The 22,534-nt window shown below is 42.4% G+C and overlaps 2 long non-coding RNA genes across 3 annotated transcripts in view; both read left to right on the forward strand.

Annotated features, from left to right (window-relative positions):
• Positions 1-15,640, forward strand: part of LOC135364780 (uncharacterized) — a 71,654-nt gene extending 56,014 nt beyond the window's left edge. The window contains exons 4-5 of the long non-coding RNA XR_010412496.1: positions 11,932-12,046; positions 15,021-15,640. This is a non-coding gene — a long non-coding RNA (uncharacterized LOC135364780). The remainder of the gene's footprint in view (positions 1-11,931; positions 12,047-15,020) is intronic.
• An 8-nt stretch (positions 15,641-15,648) lies between these two features.
• The window catches only part of LOC123846603 (uncharacterized), a 156,749-nt gene continuing 149,863 nt past the window's right edge, over positions 15,649-22,534 (forward strand). Inside the window, exons 1-2 of one of the 2 annotated variants that reach the window (XR_008506351.2) lie at positions 15,649-16,990; positions 17,439-17,536. This is a non-coding gene — a long non-coding RNA (uncharacterized LOC123846603). Of the gene's footprint in view, positions 16,991-17,047; positions 17,155-17,438; positions 17,537-22,534 lie in introns of those variants that run through there. The other variant, XR_010412494.1, reaches the window with a different exon arrangement.

The following is a 22,534-nucleotide window of genomic DNA, read 5'->3' on the forward strand; positions in this document are numbered from 1 at the left end:
TAGAATGCTGCTACCACCCTCAGCCTGTGGAGAAAGGGCCGTGTCCCGACTCGGTGGCAGAGTCCGGCTTGGGGAGCTGCAGAGTTTGCCCAGAGGCGGGGACTTGGGTCTAGGCAGCCTGGGGTCACACACCCTAGTTGTGACTAAGAATGAGACCAATCCAAAGAACCGATACAGAGGAAAAGGCACAACCCTGTGTTGCAGGGAGAGGTCGATTTGCATTCTGTTCGTCACTTACTAGCTGCAGGACTTTAGCTAAGTTATCCAAGCCTGCTGGGCTTCCATTTTCTCATCTGAAAAATGGGATGATAAATAACTGATTCAAATGACTGTAAAAATATGTATATAAATAAAATATACAATAGGTAACATGGGATGCATATAATATTTAAGTATATAAAAACTAAATGAAATTGTAATACATCATGTATGATACAGTTTTATTCCATATAACGTGGGATATAGAAAATACAGTGGAGACCATAGGAAACAGATATGGCTTAAGGGAGAGAATGTCTGAAAGCCTCACCAGTGTCTGGCACAGGAATCGCGTCCCAGCGCCTGTTGCAAGGAGTGCTCCTTGTTCGCGGAGCTGGGGTAGGTGCAGGGGCGCATCCAGTCCAAGTCACCAGGCCAGTGAACTTGATCTAACAGTGGACGCGGGACAGTCAGCGAGCCTGGCAGCACCTGACCTCTTCCGGACATTTCTGTGTCTAGCTAAACCAAGCTCTCAGAGGCCCTGTGGAGCAGGAGAGGATCTGAGGGTCCTTCCCAGCTTCCTCAAACCTTGACCTCCCACTTTATTTCCCATCGGGCTGTTCTAAGAGATTGAAATCCAGTTTAGGTTTTCCTGTCAGCTCTCTGAATTAATCACCGGAAAAACTTTGTAAAAAGTATTAACTTCTGCTTCAGAGACAGGTGTGGAGTTGGCCTGGCATGGGCGGGAGGGACTCTCTGGAAAATAAACAATGTCTACTGAGGTGCCCGCACGCAGGGATTCAGTGAGATTCCACTTGAGAGGTGGGTGTGTAGGAAGAGCTGGACTTTGTTCAGACCTTCCAGTGTCCCAATCTCTGCGGTCAGGTCTCTGTGGTTGACCTTGGTTACAGGTGTGGCCCAAATAAGAGCTTCGTCACATACGAATGGTATGTCCTTTGGCAGTTCAACAATCCTTTCTGTAGAATGGGTGTAATAACGCTCGGGGTGCAAGGTTGGGGTGAGGACTGAACGAGGTAACGTGTAACATGTCTAGCACAGTCCCCTTTCCTCCTCCTCTCTCTCCCATGAGACACTCCTGTCTCCTCATCACTGTGTTCACACAGAGACACTCACGTGGACACACACATGCACTACGGCACCTATGCACTCAAGGGACGCACATGGTCACACATCCACATGCATGCGTGCCCTCAGGCACATGCATCCGTGCGCACACACGTGCACACACAGCCACACACACGCACAATGCCACATACTCATGTACACACTCACACGATGCACATCCACACACACGCTCACACACACATGCACGCTGTAGTCTATGCACATTGATCCATCCAGTTCCTTAAGCATGTGGTGCATTTTCACATTCGTGTGTCTTTGCAAGGATGTTCCTCTCAGCAGGAAAATGTCTTTGGTTCTTCACCCAGTACACTCCTCCTCATCTTGGATGAGCCCTGTCAAATGCACATCTTCTGTGAAGCATTTCCTGGCTTTCCTTGACAGAACCATTAGCTCCTTCTTCATTTCCCTGGGAACTGTGAACAGAAGGAGGGAACATGTCATGCTCTTTGGATCCTCTGCATCTGACATGGAGTTGGGGCTCCCAAAATGATAGCTGAATAATGAAAAGGCAGGTGTGAACCTTATTCTATCAGGTTCCTCAGTCTGGGATCCCCTTAAAGAAGTGCTATTTGAGAAGCACTTGGAGGGGCAGGTAGTTTGCAGGATGCAGACTCAAAGGCTGCCACCGGTGGCAGGAAAACAAAAGAGAAGGAAGAAAGATACTCTGTGCCCAGAATGTTATCAGTCCAGCCCTGCCTGGGGCCAAGGGCACAACCTGCGGTAGCGGAGAGAGAAGGGGGAGGGAGGGCACCCGGGGAGAGAGGGGCAGGGGAGAATAAGAGAGGGAGAAAGAGAAAGGGAAAGAGGGAGCACTGTGGAAGGGTGCTAGATGTACCCCCATGAGTAAAGGGATGACAGAGGAGGACCGTCCCCTGTAGGTGGGGGAAACTGGCAGGAGATCAAGTCTGGGCCCTGTGGGAGGCGGGGGAGGGGCCGGGAAGGCCACAGAGTGATAAGCTGGAAAGTCAAATTAGAGGTTCTCAAATTTTTTGGTCTCTGGATCTCTTCATGCTCATAATAATTAATGGCAATCCCAAAGAGTTTTAACTTATGTAAATTACATCAATGACATTTACGATATGATAAATTAGAAATGCAAAATGATATATATATACTAATTTGTGAACTTATTAGAAATAAAACGATAAGCTGTAAACATAATAACATTTGAAAGAACTCTATTTCCCCATTAAAAAAATTAGAATAAAAAATGAGAAGAGTGGCATTGTTTTATATCTTTGCAACTTTATCTAATGTCTAGCCGGATAGAAGACCGCTGGTTTCTCATCTCTGCCTTGGCATTCAATGGAGAAGGTCAGTAGAATCAAGTTCGCACCTTCCTTTTCATCGTTCATTTGACAATTATCTCAGAAGCCGCATTCATTGTGTTGCAACATCACATGTCAGGTTGCCTTTGGGAAGGTCCTTTGTATGCTCATGCAAGAATGAGAATGAAGAAGCCAAACTATACCTTAGTATTTTTTTCAAGATTTTATTTATTTATTTGACACAGAGAGAGAGAGCACAAGCAGGGGGAGCGACAGGCAGAGGGAGAAGCAGGGTCCCTGCTGAGCAGGGAGCCCGACGGGGGACTCGACCCCAGGACCCTGGCATCATGACCTGAGCCGAAGGATCATGCTTTACTGACTGAGCACCCAGGAGCCCCAAACTGTGCCTGAGTAGTCATATGGAAGAAGTTTGGACTTCGCAGACTGCATCTGTGGGAACTCCCAGCAGCACACTTTGAGACCTATTGGATGAAATCATATGAAAGTCCTGGTACTCAACTGTTTCCTTTCTCAAGCGGAGCTCTACAGTATGTCTTCGTGTGACAGAGGGACAGGAAGACCCGCCAACACCACCTGAGCGTGGCTGCTACCTACCTGTGGGCTTCACGGAGCTGTGGGTCCTTGCTGTGTGTGGTGAGCTTCTGGCCACGCAGCGATGGGCGGTGGTGAGCAGCAAAGAGAAAGTAGGGGCCCTGAGTGCAGCAGGAGTGAGGTTGAATCCTGAGGTCCAGGCGGGGCTGTGTGTCCTTGGGTGAGCCGCTGCCCCTTCAACAGATCTCACTTCTCTGATCTGAAGTACAAGGTTGGGTAGATTCCCAAGATCCTCCCAGCGTGACAGATGCTGAGTCTCTGATCCTGAGTTTTACTGGGTTCCCGGACCTACCCCCTTGGGGGGAGGAGCTTCCTCATGGATGAGACTGCCCATCAGAGTGAGAGACCGTGGGCAGCTTCCTGATCCCATCACTTGCACTGTTATCTCTTTCATTAAAAAGGTAGTACAGGGGCGCCTGGGTGGCTCAGTCGTTAAGCGTCTGCCTTCGGCTCAGGTCATGATCCTGGAGTCCCGGGATCGAGTCCCGCATCGGGCTCCCTGCTCCACGGGAAGCCTGCTTCTCCCTCTCCCACTCCCCCTGCTTGTGTTCCCTCTCTCGCTGTGTCTCTCTCTGTCAAATAAATAAATAAAATCTTAAAAAAAAAAAAAGGTAGTACAAATTCATTAAAATAGATTACACAGACAAGCAGACAGACAGAAACGTACAAATAAGCACAAGCCCCAGAGATAACTACTGCTAACGTTATGGTGAATATCTGTTCAGTTGTTTTTCTATGCATATAGTTCGTGCTTTATTTTTGCTGCCTTATTTCTTCTTTGTTTTTTTTTAATTAATTTATTTATTTTAGAGAGAGACAGAAAGTGTGGTGGGGAAGGGCAAGGGAGAGGGAGAGAGTCCCAAGCCGACTCTCCACGGAATGAGGAGCCCAGTGTGGGGTTCTATCCCACAACCACGAGAACACGACCTGAGCCAAAACCAAGAGATGCCCAACCAACTGTGTCACCCAGGCGCCCCGCGTCATTTCTTCTTAAATACAACTTTGTCATGTGATTTCCTGCAATCTAATACAGCTTAAACTCTTCATTGTGGCGTTCAAAGCTCTCTCTTTTCAGACTTGTCTTCTACTCTTTTCCTGTCTGTGCCCCCCCATCCTTGCCCCTCGCCAAATAAACCATGAGAATGTCCCCTCCACACTTAGTACTCCATCTCTAAATTGAATCTATTCTGCAAGCCTCAGAAATTCTGACTTGCTCATTCCTCACCTTGTTTCCTTGATGACTCCAAAGTATTCTTTGAGATTCTGGCCCAGTGTCACTTATGAAATCTTACCTTCTCCTCAGCTGTTTGTCCCTCCTTCTCTGAGCTCCCACAGCTATCATACCTACTTTAATTGGCACTTTGCTCACTGGGTTGTAGTTGCCAGCATGCCTCTCATTACCACCTGGTTCTGGAGTATTGCACGCTGAGTACGTGCTGACTGGGTTGGAACCCTTGTGTGTGGCAGGTCTGACGTTGTCATGGGCTGTATCACCCAGTGTATGTACGTTGTGGGTTACTTGGGTGTCCTGCTGGTCCGTGAGCCTCCTGCAGGCAGGGTGCCCCCAGGATTGTCCCACTCCCACCTGTAGGACTGAGAAAAGCTCCTCCTGGCCCGCCGGGGGCGGCTTTGGCCGCAGGCAGAATTTCCGACCACAAGATGGCAGTATTGTCTCAGCTACTGAGGACTGGCCCGGGCCATGACTCCTAGACCGGCCTGGGGCTGGCAGAGCCAGAGGAACTAAGACTCGGATAAATGCCCCCTCAAGCCATGGCCTGATCTGGAGGAAAGTCAACGATAGGGTGAAGGCAGAAGTCTGTCAAGGGGCAGGCATTGGACAGGGGCAGTGAGTGGTCTCAGGCGGCATTCGACGTGGGAGATGGGGTAGTGGAGTTGGAATAGGCCACCTATTATCCTGCCCTGTGTATAGTTGAGTCTGACTACAGGGTCAGAAATGGTCATTCGGAGACCTGGCTGAGCCAGATTTAAACAAAATGTGAGTTCATGCGTATCGTCTTTCCCGTATCTTTTTTTTTTTTTTTTAAGATTTTATTTATTTATTCATGAGAGCTAGAGAGAGAGAGAGAGAGAGGCAGAGGCAGAGGGAGAAGCAGGCTCCCCGCGGAGCAGGGAGCCCGATGCGGGACTCGATCCCAGGACCCTGGGGTCATGACCTGAGCTGAAGGCAGACGCTTAACCGACTGAGCCACCCAGGTATCCCTCCCCCTATCTTCAAATCCAGAAGCCAGCAGAAAAGGAGCTCCCTGAATTCACTGAATCTACAGAGACAACTTGTATTGGGGGACAACTTGAGGGGCCACTGTGCTCAACCTGAGCTCTAGTCCAGACTGTCAGTCAACCCAAGGGGGCCACCTGGAGTAGCATCCTGTCTGCTGGCTGGCGGATGAAGGAGCTTCTGGGTTTTTACCTTTACCATGGAAAATGGAGAGGGCGCTGGGCAGCAAATCAGAAGGCTCTCTCCTATCTCTGTCCCTTGATGCCTAAAAACGGGTGGGACACAGGCTTCGTCAAGCCTCCAAGCCTCAGACTTGCATTTCCTCTCCCACCCCCAACCCCCTCGATGGGCTGCCTGCCCTCCAGGGGCATGGCTTCTGCCTGCGGCCTCCGCTGTTTCTGCCATGGATCAGAAAGCTGCCTTCTCACTGTTTCTTCACACATGGCCTAGATATAAACATTTTGGTGGCCAAAAGCAGCAGTGTATTCTAATTGATGTTAGGTAAAGTTGGGACTATTCCAAAGCTACCTCAAAAGCTATTTTTAATTATTTATTTTTTTAAAGATTTTATTTATTTAATTTTATGTTTTTGTTTATTTGAGAGAGAGAGAGAGCACAAGCAGGGGGAGGGGCAGAGGGAAAGGGACAAGCAGACTCCCCGCTGAGCAGGGAGCCCAATGTGGGGCTCCATCTCATGACCCTGAGATCATGACCTGAGCTGAAATCAAGAGTCGGATGCCTAACCAACTGAGCCACCCAGGCAGCCCAAAAGCTATGTTTATTTTGAATGGAAAAAAAGTAATTACCAGTAAATCTGTTAATTTGCCTTAACTTTATTCTCTTGCAAAAATTTTGATGGCCTGGATGCTGTCCATGGGCCCTCCAATTCTATTCTGGATCTTAATGAGAAGTTTTCCAGAAAGCCCAGCACCTCGAGGTCTTACAAATCCTGTGATTTTTGTGCAGTCACTGTTGAAAATATCTTCATAATAAAACCCAAGTTCATTGTGTTATTTAATATCTTTTAAAGGCATCACAGATTATTTATCGATTTTTTAAATTAAAATTAAGAAGAAAAAGAAACCCACACAATTGTTTGTAATTCACCAGATGTTAGGATCTGGGATCCACTGAAGCAAGAGTCTCATTTTAAAAATGTTGAAAACATAGTTCAATGCAAAATCAATAAAATACATGACAGTAATGAAAAGATGAATAAAGATCAGAAACAGCCCTTTAGCCCCCAAGTCTATGTTATACAAAAGCATTGAAAATATCCAAAATTCTATTTGCCCATAAGGTTAAGGCTGGGATTGGTAATGGGTAGGACAGGGATGGCCAAGGGAGGACTTGGGCACTCAGGATTCCCAATTGTTTACAATATGTTCGAAATGGGAATAAATGGTCTAATCTCCACTGCTGCTGGAGTAACTCCTATTATTGTCATTCCCATTTTTCAAATAGTCTCCTTCTAGTAATCCATTTGATTCTTACACTAGCCTACAGGGACACAGCTATACTATTATTAGTATTTCCACTCCACAGAGGGGGAGACTGTGGTTCAGAGAGGTTAAATATCTTGTTTAGTTCACACAGCTAGGGGCGCCTGGGTGGCTCAGTCATTAAGCGTCTGCCTTCGGCTGGAGTCATGGTCCCAAGGTCCTGGGATCGAGCCTCACATTGGGCTCCCTGTTCGGCGGGAAGCTTTCTTCCCCCTCTCCCACTCCCCCTGCTTGTGTTCCCTCTTTCACTGTGTCTCTCTCTGTCAAATAAATAAATAAAATCTTTAAAAAAAAATAAGGTCACACAGCTAGTAAGCAGTGAGCCAGGATTTGAACCTGGGGAGTCCAGCCCCATAGGTTGGGCACCACTCTGCTATGCTGAGTAATATGAATTGAAGACCTCTGTGGAAGGAAAGTCCCCACCTGATCCACCATTTGGAATATGTGCTTGGGTTCTGAGGAGTGTAGATTTTCCAGAAGCACTTCTGTTTCTGGCAGATCCTTAATGGCCCAGGAGGAGCTGGGTTACTCTGTTCATGTGGGGGAAATGGATTCCAGTCCGAAGAAGTGACAAGGCCAAAGGCTGACATGAACTTGGTGGGTCCTCTGAATGTGGCAGGAGTGGAGGAGTGAGGGGCTGAGCAGAAGGAGCAGTAAGAAGGGAGGGTGTATCCACATGACCTGAGTTCTTTTCTGAGTGTGATGGTGTTTAATCTGGGAAATGACATAACCCGATTTCTGTTTTTCAGCTTATCATTTCGGCTGTTGTATGGAGTGTGGCTATGGAATATAGCAAGAGAAAACCTAAGGGGGTCAGTGTGGGTGATCCTGGGGAAGACTCTTGTGGGAGATGATGGGCCTGGGCCACAGTGTAAGCATGACCAGATTCCTGTTTTTGAAACTTCACTTTGGTAGCTGAGGGTGGAGGTCTGGGGAGGAGAGGGCTAGAGTTAAGGCATCACTTAGGGGTTCAGAGGAGAACTGTTGAGTTTCCAGACTTCGCGATAGGTGTAGGGGAAAAGGAATGTATTGCAATGTTTGGGCCATAAAGGAAATAATTCACAAGCTGCTCCTAAGGGGACCTTTGTTATCAGAGGGAGCCTCATTCCTATAGGCAAAGCCCAGCCACGGGCGTGACTAATCTCTCATCCAGACCTGGTTCTCCCTGGGTCTTCCCTCCTTCTGCCCAGTGTGCATGCCCCTCCGTGTGGAGTGGAAGGTACCCTTGAGGGAATATGAGGGGAGGCTGGGTCAGCAGCCCATAAGAGGACACCCTTTCTGCTGTTCCTGGCCCCTCCTGGGGTCTCGGGTCCATGCAGAGGTTAAGCTACACTTTGACAACACAACTTGCCCCCTTGCAATGATCTTGTAGGCACCTTCCTGCCGTGGCGGTGGCTGAATGTGTTGGGTAACCTGTGAACGATAAAAGAGAAGAGGGGCTCGGAAATTTGAAGTCCATTCCTGCCTAGAGCCAGGCTGCTTGAGGACCCCACAGCCAATACACAGTGGGGCAGGCATTCTCCTCCAGGTCCCTCTCGAGCCCATGCTTCTCCAACTCCGAGCAGAAGGGCAGGACCAAGCCCTCGGCGGGGAGACGTGGGGGTGGCTGCTTACAATTCTATTTTGCAGCAAACCGTCAACCCTAAAGTCCCAGGGGCTCATTCGGGCAGGTTCTTGGATACCTCCTTCTTGACTTTTCTTTCTGATGGGAGTTTTCAGACAGGAGTTTTATGTCAGGAGATGCTATTTTCCCATTCCAGAGCAAGAAGAGTATGCCATGGTGAGCTTAGGGACTCTGTTTATGCAGGAATGAAAATGCGAGGACTTGAGGAGCACAGGAGAGCCTGATCCAGTTCTAATAAGTAACAAGGAAAATGTAATTGTATTTCCAAGTTCCAGTCTCCCTGGGTCATTACTTACAGTGTTATATTCTCTGAGATCAAAGGGTGGTTCTTCAGATCTGGGTTGCAAACTGAGTTACTGCACTTTGGAAGCTAACCGGCTGCTGCCTAGTCCTGTCGTGAGATGGGACAGGTGTGCCAGGACAGAAGGATGACTCCACAAACCCAACAAGGCCTCGAGGCGCAGCTTTAAAATGAACTGGTGGGGGAGAAGGAGGGTTGCAGAGGGACATGGGACGCAATCATTGAGCACAGAAAAATCCCAAGAAGGGAGGAGGTTTCCAGGAAAGTGAGCTTGGAAGCTGTTCTCTTACATCAAAGGTGTAGAGTGTCAAGAACCCTGATCCTCTACCCCAGGGTAGCAGCCAAGAGGAGAAGGTGTTCTGTCTCTGGTATTTGCAGTGATTTGGAAGGAAGTGTTGTTCCTGAAGTTCCAGTAATTGCATGCATCTGTCACTAACAAATGGAAAATGGAAATAACTCAAAAAATAGACTCCTACTTGCTGAACTTAGTGCTTGCAAGGCTAAACCTGAAGCCATTTGAAACAATTTGAAGAGCCTCTGCAATGAGTGTATTGATTCTGATAGAGGGAAGAGACCAATTCAGTATGGATCAGTCAGTGTGTGTGTGTGTGTGTGTGTGTGTGTGTGTATGTGTGTGATGGGGATATTCGTTTGGTCCAGGCCATGCCAGGTGTGTTACAGACTCAGGTATCATGATGCTTATTTGACCAGTAAGGAATCTGATGCCCAGAGAAGTTAGTCAGTCTGCCCTGTCACAGTGGATTGAATCCAAGTCTGTGCAGTGCAAACCTCCCTGCTCATTCATCCATTCATGGGTGGGGTAGCTCTGAGGTGGGTGTTGGTGGGGGCAGGCAGACCAGAAGGGGCAACATGGCTGGAGCAGAGCTGCTCAGCCTCTCCTGGCATACTGTTACTTACGTTATTATGCACATCAGCAAGCATCGGCCTTTCTCAAACTGTGTAACTTATTACCATATAACTAGCGGTCTATGAATGTTAACACATGTCCTATGAAAAGGCTTCTGTGGTCAAAGAAATTTGGGTTAAAAAAAATGGCCCTTTAATGGGAGGACTCTTCCCAGCCTCAGGCTCTTATGCACGGTGAACAGGACAGAGAGTATGTTCTGTTTTCTAAATTTATTGGATCTCGGGAGCTCTCCTTGTTTTGGATGGTCTCTATTTTCTAGCTGTATTCATTATCATTCTCTTTCATTTGGTAAAATTTTATATGTAGTTCATTCCTGGGAGAGAGTTCAGGTCTTTTATCTTTTTCTTGAAAATGTTCTGCATTATGAGAGTTTCTATACATTGATTGTACAGCTCAGAACTTTGTTGGGGCACATGGAAAGCAAAAAAGGAGAGGTCAGGGAGCAGGGTCTAGACCCTGGGGGTCGGCAGATCTGGCTGCATGGGAGGAGATACACAGCCCGGAGAAAGAGTAGGTTATGGAGAGAAAACCAAGAGGCAGGCAGCCATCCAGGCAAGGGGGACGTGGAAGGGCAAGCTGGGAAATGCGAGACTCTTGCAGTAAAGCGGAGACAAGGTGGGGGAGGAGGAAAAAGACAGAGAAGGTGAAACTGCTGTCCCTTGAACCTGTGTGACCCTGGAAGGGGGGGGGGATGCCTGCACGGCCTCGAATGGCTACGTGTCACTTAGAAGGCCACTGCGCCACCGCCAAGGGTGAGGATGAAATCAGCCCAGCAAGGCAGCAGAACAGATTTGCATTCAAATCCTGCTCACTGGTTCCTGGTGTGTGACTTTGAGTAAATGCCTTCAACCCTCTTGATGCTTCTTTCAACCCTCTCTTGTCTCTTGACTGCTCAGAACCACTGAGGAGGTTCAATGAGACTGAATGCAAGCCTTCCCCCTCCCCGAGGACACACCCAAGGCCTGATCCTCAGCCTTTTACTCTCACCTTGATGCGGGGCTCAGAGGCTCTTTATCTGTCTTGGACTGGCCTCACCTTCCCCTCCAAGCCTCTTCCTTTCCCTATTTTTTTTGGCTCAGAGCCGTCCACACCTTGGGGATTCTGGATAAATGGTTTCCTGATAACTGGAGCTCCGCTGCTCTGAGAACGGACTGCCCCCCAGCCTGGAGATGGAATCTGCAATCGGAAGCTGGACAAGGGGAACAGCTCCCCATATTGAATGACCCTGTCTCCTGGTGGCTCTCTCAGGCTGAAGGAGGGCAGCGCACAGTCCCCCTGGGGACCAATGATGGCTGCTTGTCCTGCTTTATCTGTTTCTCTGTGCTTCATTAAATCAGTGCCAAACAGATTTAAAAAGAAATTTTAATGCCAATACGATAGACCTATTGGCAGTGTGAGATTAAGAAATGTTTTAATTTGGTGGGTTTTTTCTTTGCCACTTGACTCTGATTCATTACATATTCTTTTTTAAAATGTGAATCCAAACTTCCACTGTATACTTTTTTCTGCCATTATTGTACATGATGATCTCTATTACATCTGCGAGAAAGAACACTGGAGGGTCTGAAATGACTGTTGTCAGCTTTTGGAATTCCAGACAGATGACTTCAATCTCTCTGAAGGAACAATGGATTATTTAGGAGAGTTGCTAAGACCGCTAACCTTGCAGAACATTGTGCTTTTAAAAATGTTGAATGAGTAAACTTAGAAGATTTATTATTTTCCCTCTGATTTGTAAGTGGAATAGAAGTTCACTGGAAAACTAGAAATGCAGAAAAGAAAATTATCATCAAAATTAAAATTATGGCATATTCTTTCATTTCCTAAGTCTCTCTCTTTCTTTAATTAGCCATCACACTGCATGCATGGGTTGGCTTCGTTCATTTAATACTATATTGTGAAGAATTTCTTACCTCATTAAATAATCTTCCATTTGTGATTTTAATAGCTACTTCACCATTTAGACGTACCACAGATTATTCAACCTACCTCTTATTGCTGCACTCCCCTGTTGTTGGATATTTAGGTTGCCACTAATTATTTTGAATGATAAGTATCACCGTGATGAACATCATTGTACAAACACCTCTGTGTGCATCTCTAATTATCTCCTTAGAGTTATTTCCGAAAGAGCCGGACCTGATGAAAGGCCCAGATCTGCAGTTCCAAATGGACCCACTTACATTCTCATCAGAAACTGATGGCCATTCTGCTGCGCTTCGCTAACCTAGGTACCAAATGACACAAAACAAAGCAAAAGCAAACAAAACAACGTTGCTAATTTACTGTGTGAAACTGTCACCTCATCCTTGTGTTATGTTACATTTCTTAGATTTCACACGAGGTTGACTATTTTATCTAGTGTCTACAATAGCCCCCTTCTCTGTGGTTTTGCTTCCCCTAGTTTCAGTTACACTGGGTCAACCACAGTCTGGAAGATGATCCTCCTTCTGACGAATCACATGCTCAGGAGTTCAGTGTTAGCCCAACGCTGCATTCCAGGTCCGTATCATTCACCTCCTTCACCTCATCATGTAGGCATTTTATCATCTTACATCAACACAAGAAGGGCAAGTACAGTACAGTAAGATATTTTGAGAGAAAGACCGCATCCACGTAACTTTTATTATAGTATATTGTTAAAATTGTTCTATTCTATTATTAGTTATTGTTGATAATCTCTTACTGTGCCTAATTTATAAGTTGAACTTTATCATAGATACCTATGTATAGGGAAAAACATTATATATATATATATATATGGTTTGGGACTCTGCGAGTTTGGGCATCCATTCCACGTCTTGGAATGTGTCCCCAGTGATAAGTGGGGGACTAGCTGTATTTTCCATTGATTTTCTTATCTTATAAATTGACTTAGGCCCTTTGCCCATTTCTCTGTTGGAGCGTTTGTTAACCTATGGGAGCTCTCCCTCACTTTGTTACATAGGAAGCATATTAATTCTTGATCTGGTGAGTAGGTTACCCATATCTTTCCCATTTTGTTAGAGGTTTTATTTATTTATTGTTTCTTCATTTGCTCTTATAATTACATTTATTGTTTCTTCATTTGCTCTTATGATTACAAAGACCTTCCTTACTCTAAGAACAGATAGCTATTCACTTCAATTTTCTTCAATTATTTAATTTCTTAGATTTAGCTTATTGATTTTTTGGAATTTATTTTAGTGTGTGGTATGAGGTAGGAATCTAATTTATTATTTTTAAATGTTTAAATAATTTTCTCAGTATTATTTATTAAATAAAACTCTTGTACTGGTTCTCTGGTTCCAAATCCCTCTCTTATATAAGCAGTACTTAAAAATACTTGGATCATTTTCTGAGCTTGTCAATTTTTCCCCTCATTAATGTCTTAATTCTTCATTAGTAACACAGTTATATGGCTGGAAATACATTGTACTCTTCTTTAAGAAATATAGATACTGGGGTGCCTGGGTGGCTCAGTCATTAAGCGTCTGCCTTCAGCTCAGGTCATGATCCCAGGGTCCTGGGATTGGGTCCCACATTGGGCTCCCTGCTCTGCAGGAAGCCTGCTTCTCCCTCTCCCACTCCCCCTGCTTGAATTCCCTCTCTCACTATGTCTCTGTCTGTCAAATAAATAAATAAAATCTTAAAAAAAAGAAATATAGATACTTTCCTTTCTTTATTCTTATAGTAAAATATATTTATTTTAGTGAGATACTCAAAAACTCCATTGCAATTTTGATTAGCATTCCATTAAAATTAAAAATAATTTTGCTCTTTGGGGCACCTGGCTGGCTTGGTCAGAAGAGCATGATCTCAGGGTTATGAGTTCAAGCCCTATGTTGGGTGTAGCAATTATAAAAAATAATAATAATAAACTTTTAAAAAGCTTTAAAGCTAATTTTGCTTTTAATTTTTCACCTATGTTTGTGATATAGCTTTTATTTTTACAAAACACTTAGTAGGTTTCTTCACATTTTGTTAATCAAAGATCAAGTGTTTTATATTGTTATGATTATGATTATGGAATGTGGAATACACATTAATTATTAGGTATTTTCCTGTGGTATATAAAAATCTATTGGATTATGCATATTTATTTGTAATTATCTAACTTACTGAGCTCTCTTTTGGTTCTAATAGGTTTTTGTTGATCTTTGAAAATAAATTATATATATCTTTAGGCATTATCTATGATACTTTATTTTATTTTTTGTTTTTATTTACTATACTTATTTTTATTGTCTTTTGTTTTTATTTTATTTTTTTCCTTTTTCTTATTCTGCTGAATAGAAATTCCCAAACAGTGGCAAAATAATGGTGATCATGACAAGCATTTTTTTCTTTCTACTGAATTTAATGGAAATGCTTTCATTTTCATTTTATTTTACTTTAAAAAAAAAGAGAAGGGTCTTAAGCAGGCTCCCTGCTGAGCACAGAGCCTGACCTGGGGCTCTATCTCACAACCCAGAGATTAGGGCCTGAGCTGAAACCGAGTCTGATGCTTAGCCAGCTGTTCCGCCCAGGCATCCTTTTGGAAATGCTTTTAAATTGAATCATAAATTGTCTTGGTTTGACATATATCGTTTTTGTCACATTAAAGAAATAAACTTTAATTTTTAATTTGCCTAAGAGGCTATCCACACTGCACCCCCAGTGATGTGGTTTTGGAATATTGGTGAGGTTCGGTGGGGTGAGGTCTGGAGCTGACAACCAAGTCTTGAGATGTCTTTGGTGCAAAATGGTGGTTTAATAAAGCACAGGCTCAGGACCCGTGGGCAGAAAGAGCTGAAGCACGGGGGTTTTGAGGAGTAGTGATTATATATTTGGGAGTTGGGGGAGATAAGGAAAAAGGGAGGTTTTCAAAAGAACTTTCATATGCTAAAGAGGACCTACTAGATACCTGAGGCCGTGCCATTGTCAAGTTAAGGTTGTTTTTCCCTCTAGTAAAGCATTAACAATAAGACAGTTGGGAGCTTCCTGGAAGAATGTCACACAAGTCCCACCCAGGAGTGGGGGTGGGGGGAGGTTGCAGGGTGTCAGCTTATGCTTTGTCTTCAGCTAGCCTTCTGCTCCCTCATCACCAGCATAAACAAGATATTGATTCAAACACTTTTCCTACCCCTATCCAGGTGATAATGTAGATTTTAAAAAGTAACTTATTAATGTGCCACAGTATTTTATTTTATTTTATTTTTAAAGATTTTAAAATTTATTTGACAGAGAGAGACACCGCGAGAGAGGGAACACAAGCAGGGGAAGTGGGAGAGGGAGAAGCAGGCTTCCTGCTGAGCCGGGAGCCCGATGTGGGACTCGATCCCAGGACCCTGGGATCATGACCTGAGCGGAAGGCAGACGCTTAACGACTGAGCCACCCAGGCGCCCTGGACACAGTATTTTAATAGGTTTGTAAATATTAAATGTTCCTTGTATTCATGGATGATTCTTTACATAGTTATGTTGTATATTTATTTGAATATATTGTGGATTCAATTTCACAGATAATTGCTTTTAAGTTTGTAATTGATTTATGCTTTCCCTTTATTTTGTGCTCCTTTTCCAGTCATTTAGAAGGTAGTTGAAATATCTCTTAAAAGATTTGAAGGAACTCACCTGGAAAATTATCTGTGCCATGATCTGTTTTGGACTTAATTATTTGACAATTCTTTGACATTTTCAAATTTTTTCCTGCCTGAAAATTTTCAAAGCTCTCATTTCATTTTGGGCTAGTTTTGATCATTTCTATTTGCTTATTAAAGTGTCCCATTCCTTTAAGATTTTAAATCCATGTACATGGACTTTATATATATATATATATAAAATTCTCTATTTAAAAAAAAAAATCCCCCGCCTCTCTTTTTTTTGTCCTTTTCTCACAACTTATAATATTGTGCATGTGAATTTTCTTTCTCTTTTTTTTATTGCATATTGTAGATTTTTCTTTCTTCCTCAAATTCAGTCTTCGAATGTATTGCTTAGTTCTACTATTTTCTGTTTTATAAATAATTATTTTCTATTGCTATCTTTATTATTTCATTTTTAAAAAATATTTCTTAGATGTGCTTTTATTCAGAATTCTTTTTTTAAAAAAAGATTTTATTTATTTATTTGTCAGACAGAGAGAGCACAAGTAGGGGGAGTGGCAGGCAGAGGGAGAAGCAGGTTCTCCATTGACCAAGGACCCCGATGTGGGGCTGGATCCCAGAACTCCCGGGATCATGACCTGAGCCTGAGGCAGAAGCTTAACTGACTAAGCCACCCATGGATCCCTTATTCTGAATTCTTAAGTCAAATAATGCATTTCATGTTATCCCTTCTTTTCTAAAGCAGTAAATTTGAATGATACATTTGACCACATCCCTTGTGTATGTATGTGTAGTAATATTCGCCATTGCATTGTTTAAAAAAATAGCTTATAATGGGGATTTTTATTTCCTTTTTGATACCATATAATTATTTCAAAAAGTTGTATTAAAAATGATCAAGTCTTGTCTTTCCTTTTATTTTTAAAAGGAATACTATTAATTTTTGGTGCCTTCTTTTGTGGCTATGGTATTTTGGTTTATAAATTTTTACTTTTTAACATTTATTGAAATCTCATTTGTGGTCTTAAAAATAGCAAGGAGTGTCAGTGGGGAAAAAATCAAGGTAGCTACTAAATCATTAAACTATTTAGGCCCTTGAGAACCAATGATATCAAAAGTGGTTTGTACATATTTCAGAGGATATGCAGGTTTTAGAAAGTAAATAATAAAAGATCTGTTTTTATTTTAATAAAACAAATTAAGTTTTATTAATATTTACTGTACCCCTGTTACGGCCACTCTGATTGCAGTAGATTGATTCTAAGAATTGTCCAACTCTTCACCCCTCCCTGCATCTACACTGTTGGTTCTCAATTCACTGACTCTGAGCTCAGCCATATAACTTGCTTTGCCCAGTGAGATGGAAGCACACTGTAATAAGCAGGGTCTTACAGGATTGGGTTTGCTCACTCTTGCCCTCTGTCATTGCCATGAGAACATATCTGGGCATACCTGCTGGAAGATGAGAAGTGGAAAGATCTAAGCTCCTCCAATAATCCCAGCTGAGGCCACCCTAGACCAGCTGACAGTCAGTCAACCCTCAGACACGTAAGCAAGCCCAGACAAGATCAACAGAACCTCCTCGCTGACCCACAGCTGACCTCAGAGGTATGAATGCGCAAGTCCAGCTGCAAATCAGCTGATGCACTCAGATTTTTGAGTGAAAGAAGTGTTTACTGTTGTATGTCATTAGGGTTTTGTGTTGTTTGTGACACAATTTTATTTGGGCCTTAGATAACGGATGCCAGAAAGTTACCTGCCATGTGTTGTAAGTAAGTCTTCCTAAAAGATCTATGGACATTTCCAAACAAGAAGGTTGATGGCATCTCCATCCTGTTTTTATTAGCTTTTAGCATATTGTGATACATTACAATTTATCTGTTCCCAGCTAGGTAAATTTAAAGATTTTCTCGTTTTAACAAAACTAATTAATTCTGCCCTCCAAATGGAAAGTGGATTATAAAGATTCTTGCAAAATGACCCTAGTACAAGTAAACAATAGCAAAAAACCCACAAAACCTCCAAAGTAGCTGAACAACATTTCTTTTCTGCCTAGTATAAGTCTTCATCCATCACACCAAGAGGTCGAAGGAACCATGATGTAATCAGATCTTGCAAGAAGTCTAAATACATACTGTACTGTGAAAACTAACTGTAAGTAATGGGACGCCCTTACAGTAGCCAGGCATTTAAAACTAAGCATTCAGAACCTGAAGACAAGTATCTGTATTTTTTCAGCCATATTTAAGTTATATGATATCCAATCCAAACAAAAAGTGTTTGAAAACAGGTAAAATCCATTGCTATAAACTTGAAGAAACAAGTTTTAGAACAAACTGCTCAGTATGGGAGGTTTTCTAAACACAGTTGGAAAAAAGTACAGATGTCTCAGTTAAGAATGTATCCAAGATGATCTTTCAGTAATTAAATGCACAAAGCACATTGTGCATGTATGGTGAGTCACTCTAATACATTCTCTGAGTGTGCTCAAGAAGATAGTTTTTCAACAGTACATTACTTCTTTAATAACAATTTTAAAAACCCCACTGTTTTATGGAGGAGAGGAGTGGAAAACAGAGTAAGTGTAGTTACAGATGGAGCAGCTGCTTCTACTGAAATAAAATGGGTCCTAGGGTGAGTCACGGATTGCATCCCATGGGAAATGTATCTAATGCCTCCATCATAGATAAGGAAATACACCAAATTCAAATCAGAAGTGTTTTTGATACAGTTTAAAAAAAGTGGGAGAATCTTTATAACAAACTCAGAAGAGAAGGGCCGTGACCATAGGTATTATTTGTCCCTCGTGGAGGAGAGGTGGTTATCTCATGGTAAAAGATTTCAAAGACTCATCAGATTTAAAGATAAAGTGAAATACATTTCTTTGCTCATGCAGAAAGATAAGCATTCCAACTTTTGATGATTTGTTTTCCCTCTGGTGACCCAGCAGACATTTCTGAAGAAACTAGCCCATTTAATGTGTCCATTCAAGGTTGAGGTGATGTTTTAACAAGTTGAGAAACTGGTTTTTGACAGAATCTGGTGCTAAGGAAAGAGCATTATGAAAGCATGTGTCTGGAATGTTTCATCCTTACCTGATTTTGTGGCTGAAAACAGTATGTGTCATTACAATACTTCTCACATATACATACCCAAAAACCTCATTTAAAAATAAAATCTAACTTGCTTTAAAAATCATTCAAAGGATGTTGTTGTTTTTGAGCTTATTTGGTTAAAAAAAAATCAAAGCACATCACCTTCCAATTATTTGGCATGAATAACTGATTGACAGCTGGGATAATGGAAATTTACTAACAGAATTTTAGCAAAAAAAAACCTTTGCAGAATAGATTCACGGAGTGCAGGCACCGTTTGATTCTTTGATGTGGTTCTGTGGGCTCTTGTAAGTAGCTTTTTGACCAAGGCAGCCATTAAACCTAAATACTGACCTACACTGAATTTAGAACCTGACTTTTGAATCAATGTCATGGACATTTTTAAAAACAATGAAGCGTATTCAACCCCATTGCCTTCTCCAGGCTATGTTTTTCAAATGCAAGGTCTTGTGGGATGCTAATAGATGAGGATGGATGGTCCAAACTGCCTTTTCAGTATCTTTTATTATCCCTCACCACAGACACTTTTGAGACTCAAGTTTGAAAACCACTACTTTAAGCCTTTTTGTTTCTTTTCTATTTTGCCTTTCAAAGACTCTAAGTTATATAGGAGCTAATATAATGTAATATAGTGCTTTTTGTTTTTGTTTTTGACATCTTTTATTTCCAATGGATTTTATTTTATTATATTTAATGTTATGTTACCTGGCATATAAACTGTTTTTCTTTTTGTAACAGAATGTCATTGTAGATGTACCTTCACCCAAAGTAATACAATCCTATTTGTTCAGTTTAACAATTTTCTTTGGTTTGGAATTTACATTGTCTGATATGAGCGACGAGCCTCTACTTTTGTTGTCTGGTTTACCTTTGTCCAGTCTTTCACTTTTAAACTTTCTGTGTTACTTTTAGATTTTTGAAAATAGGGTGTAGGTGCACTTTTATTTGGATATGCATTAGGTGTCTTTTTGTTTCAGGATGGTATTTAACTGATTTACACTTATTGTCGAGCTGAAATTCCAATCTCATTTTTTCATCTTGTTTTGTGTTTTGCCAAAGACCTACTCATAGCTCCTGTCAAAAATTAAAAAATTATAGACATAAAACCAGTTAATCATGGAAGTAGTAACTGGTAAAAGTTTATTGTGCACACAGCAAAAAGACAATTTGCAGACCAGAAGTACTCAAACCAAAACGTGGAGCAAGGCTCAGGGGTATATTGTTCTAAAGAAGTTTATACACTGAGAAAGCAGTGACTGTTGATTGGTTATAATCTTAGAATTTTCTTAAATGACAGGGAACTGGTCAGTGGTTACTTCATATCAACCTTGGGGAATAGATCCAGTTTTGCTTATGATTTCCAGAACCAAAAGCAAGAAATGTCCCAGGTCAAGTTAGTCTTGCAAAATAAAAGCTGACTTCAGCTTTGTTTGTATGACTACCCTGGTTTTATCTGCTCAGGGAATTTTCAAGGCTGGTCTCTGGTTTGGTTTTGGCTTTAAGAATTCCCCCTTTTTGGTCATTCTCTCAGCAGGCTGAGAATATGACCAACAGGTATAGTGTTATTCTTGTTACCACTGTTGATGTAGTCAGGCTGAAGAATCACACATTTGCTGTTTCCATTAGTTGAGTTGTCAGGCCGGAGGGCTGTGTAGTCACTGATGTAGGAAAGACGTTAGGGTTCGAAGCCAATGGCTAAGAAAGAATTCTTGAGACGTCTTCGGTGCAAAAAGGTGGTTTTATTCAAGCACGGGGACAGGACCATGGGCAGAAAGAGCTGCACTGGGGTCATAAGGAGTGGCCCATTAAAGACTTTCAAGTTGGGAGGGGGTTGGGGATAGTGTAAGTCTCTGTGGAATTGGAAGCAAGGTTTCCAGGACCTTGAGGGGGCTAGCTATTGTTGGAAAAAAGTCATTTATTACCGTCTAATAAAACCTTAGTCATGAGACCCTTCAGATATATATCAGTGGGCCATATGCTTGGGGGATGATTGCCAACACGTATCTTAGGGGGTTTAGAGATAAAGGAATTTTCCAAAGGAATTTTTCTATATTAAAGTAGGCTTACAGGATCCAGGATTGAGGGGAGGATGTTGGGTTAGGACTACCTTTTGCCCTTAGCAGAGTGTCAACATCGAGGCAGTTGAGTCCCTAGAGGAATGTCACTCTGCCTGTTTCAAGGACTTGTCAGTGGGCTCTAGATAGTAAAATTTAATAATTTTTCTTCTGCCTTTGTTTCCCACACCAGTCACTTCTTCATCATTTATATGGTTATGGCTGATTTCACCCGGTTGTCCAATCCTCATGGATACCACGTGGCGTGTGAGTGGGAGCTGACCGGCAGGGCATTTAAAACCCTCGAGAATATACAACACACTAGAGGTGTTCATATGATGACCCCAAGGAGAACAATAGCCAAGGATTTTGAAATTCCCCAGGGCAGAGACTCTAGGAGTCAAGATTTAACCAATTGAATAACTCAAATGGGTTATAAGCACAACACGATGTCTTGGCGAACACATATCCTCACAATTACTTAAGACAGGATGAATATGAGGATGTTTTAGTTAAGGAGGCAGCACTGCAGGTGAATTTTCACCTTTGTGTGGTCTCATTATGATGTGAGCAATCAGTTATTTAATGAGAGCCATTTCTATGGAAACAGAAGGAAAACAAAGGTTAATAGTTTAAGCAAATGATAAATTTAGTTTCTGAGTTTGGAGGGCAGCCAGTTGAGAAAATTTCTAGGTGTCGGGTTCTAAGCATCTTTAGACAGAGTGAAGGCAGGCAGCAGCGATCTGACAGATATTCCTGGTTCTCAGTGTGAATGTCCCTAGTGAGCTTTCGGAGTGGCTGCATAGCAACAGGCATGGAGATTGTCCACACATGAGCTGTTGTGCTGATTTCTATGAAAGTTACATCAAGTTGTCCAGCTTTAGTTGCAAGGCTTCAGGAAAAGGGCAGTTTTACTTTTATAGTGATTCCAAGTCAGAAGAGTCAGAGGAAATGGAAAATGTTAGTTTGGAGAGTTCTAGCTAAATGTTTGAGGAAACTTGGACGAATTCAGGATCTAGTCCAGTTGATGGGCAGAAAACAAACCCTCAAAGACAACAACACTAGAATCTGCTACCTACAGAGGTGTATTATTGAAACAATTTTTCCTCTTTTTAATTATCCCCATTTCTATCAAAAGTAACCACAGTAAGACTAATTTGTTTGCAAGTTAAGTCTAGTTTCAATAAACTTGGCCTGATTATTTACTAAGTGTGGCAAGAATAGTGATTGACCATATAGGCTGTTTTAAATCTGCTTTGCTGGAACTTCTCATAAGGAATTTCAGATTGGACTTTCAAAACCCTCTTGAGGCTAGGAAGCCAAGCCTTGTCCAGTTGTGTCCTGTTAGAAGAAAAACAGATTCTTTTTGAACTCATGCAAATTTATACATTGTCATGAAAAACAAGAATATTTAGTAAGAGTTTTCCAAATTCTGGAGGGATCAGGTAGGGAGCAAAAGACAGATGTTTCAAACTTTGTTCCAAAATTGTTTTAAGTTATAGATAGCTTAAAAGAGAGGAGAAAAAGGAATCCCTTGAATCTGGGAGACAAAATATTAAAGAACTAGCAATGGTTTTTGTTTATTTGTTTGTTTGTGGGTTTTTTTTTTTCCCCTTCAGAGTTTCTTATCCTCACGGAACTCAGTACAGGCCTGTGAAAAGGTTCTCATCACAGAGAGAACTAGCAGTGTTTTAAATGAAGTCATAAAAATTATAATCATCTTCATCAGTTCATTCAGCATTATGTAATTAATTGTTTTGCTTCATTTTGGGTTAGCAGCTTTATGATTCAATCAGTTTTCCATTAAAAGTTTAGAAATTCTTACCCAGTTCAATGTTATGGTCTTAAAGTCACCAGAAACCTGGGCGCCTGGGTGGCTCAGTTGGTTAAGCGACTGCCTTCAGCTCAGGTCATGATCCCAGAGTCCCGGGATCAAGTCCTGCATTGGGCTCCCTGCTCAGCAAGGAGCCTGCTTCTCCCTC

Source organism: Mirounga angustirostris, unplaced genomic scaffold (assembly GCF_029215605.1).
Source record: "Mirounga angustirostris isolate CCGP_5_RB_7025 unplaced genomic scaffold, mMirAng1.0.hap1 SCAF_6, whole genome shotgun sequence".
Lineage (NCBI taxonomy): Eukaryota > Metazoa > Chordata > Mammalia > Carnivora > Phocidae > Mirounga > Mirounga angustirostris.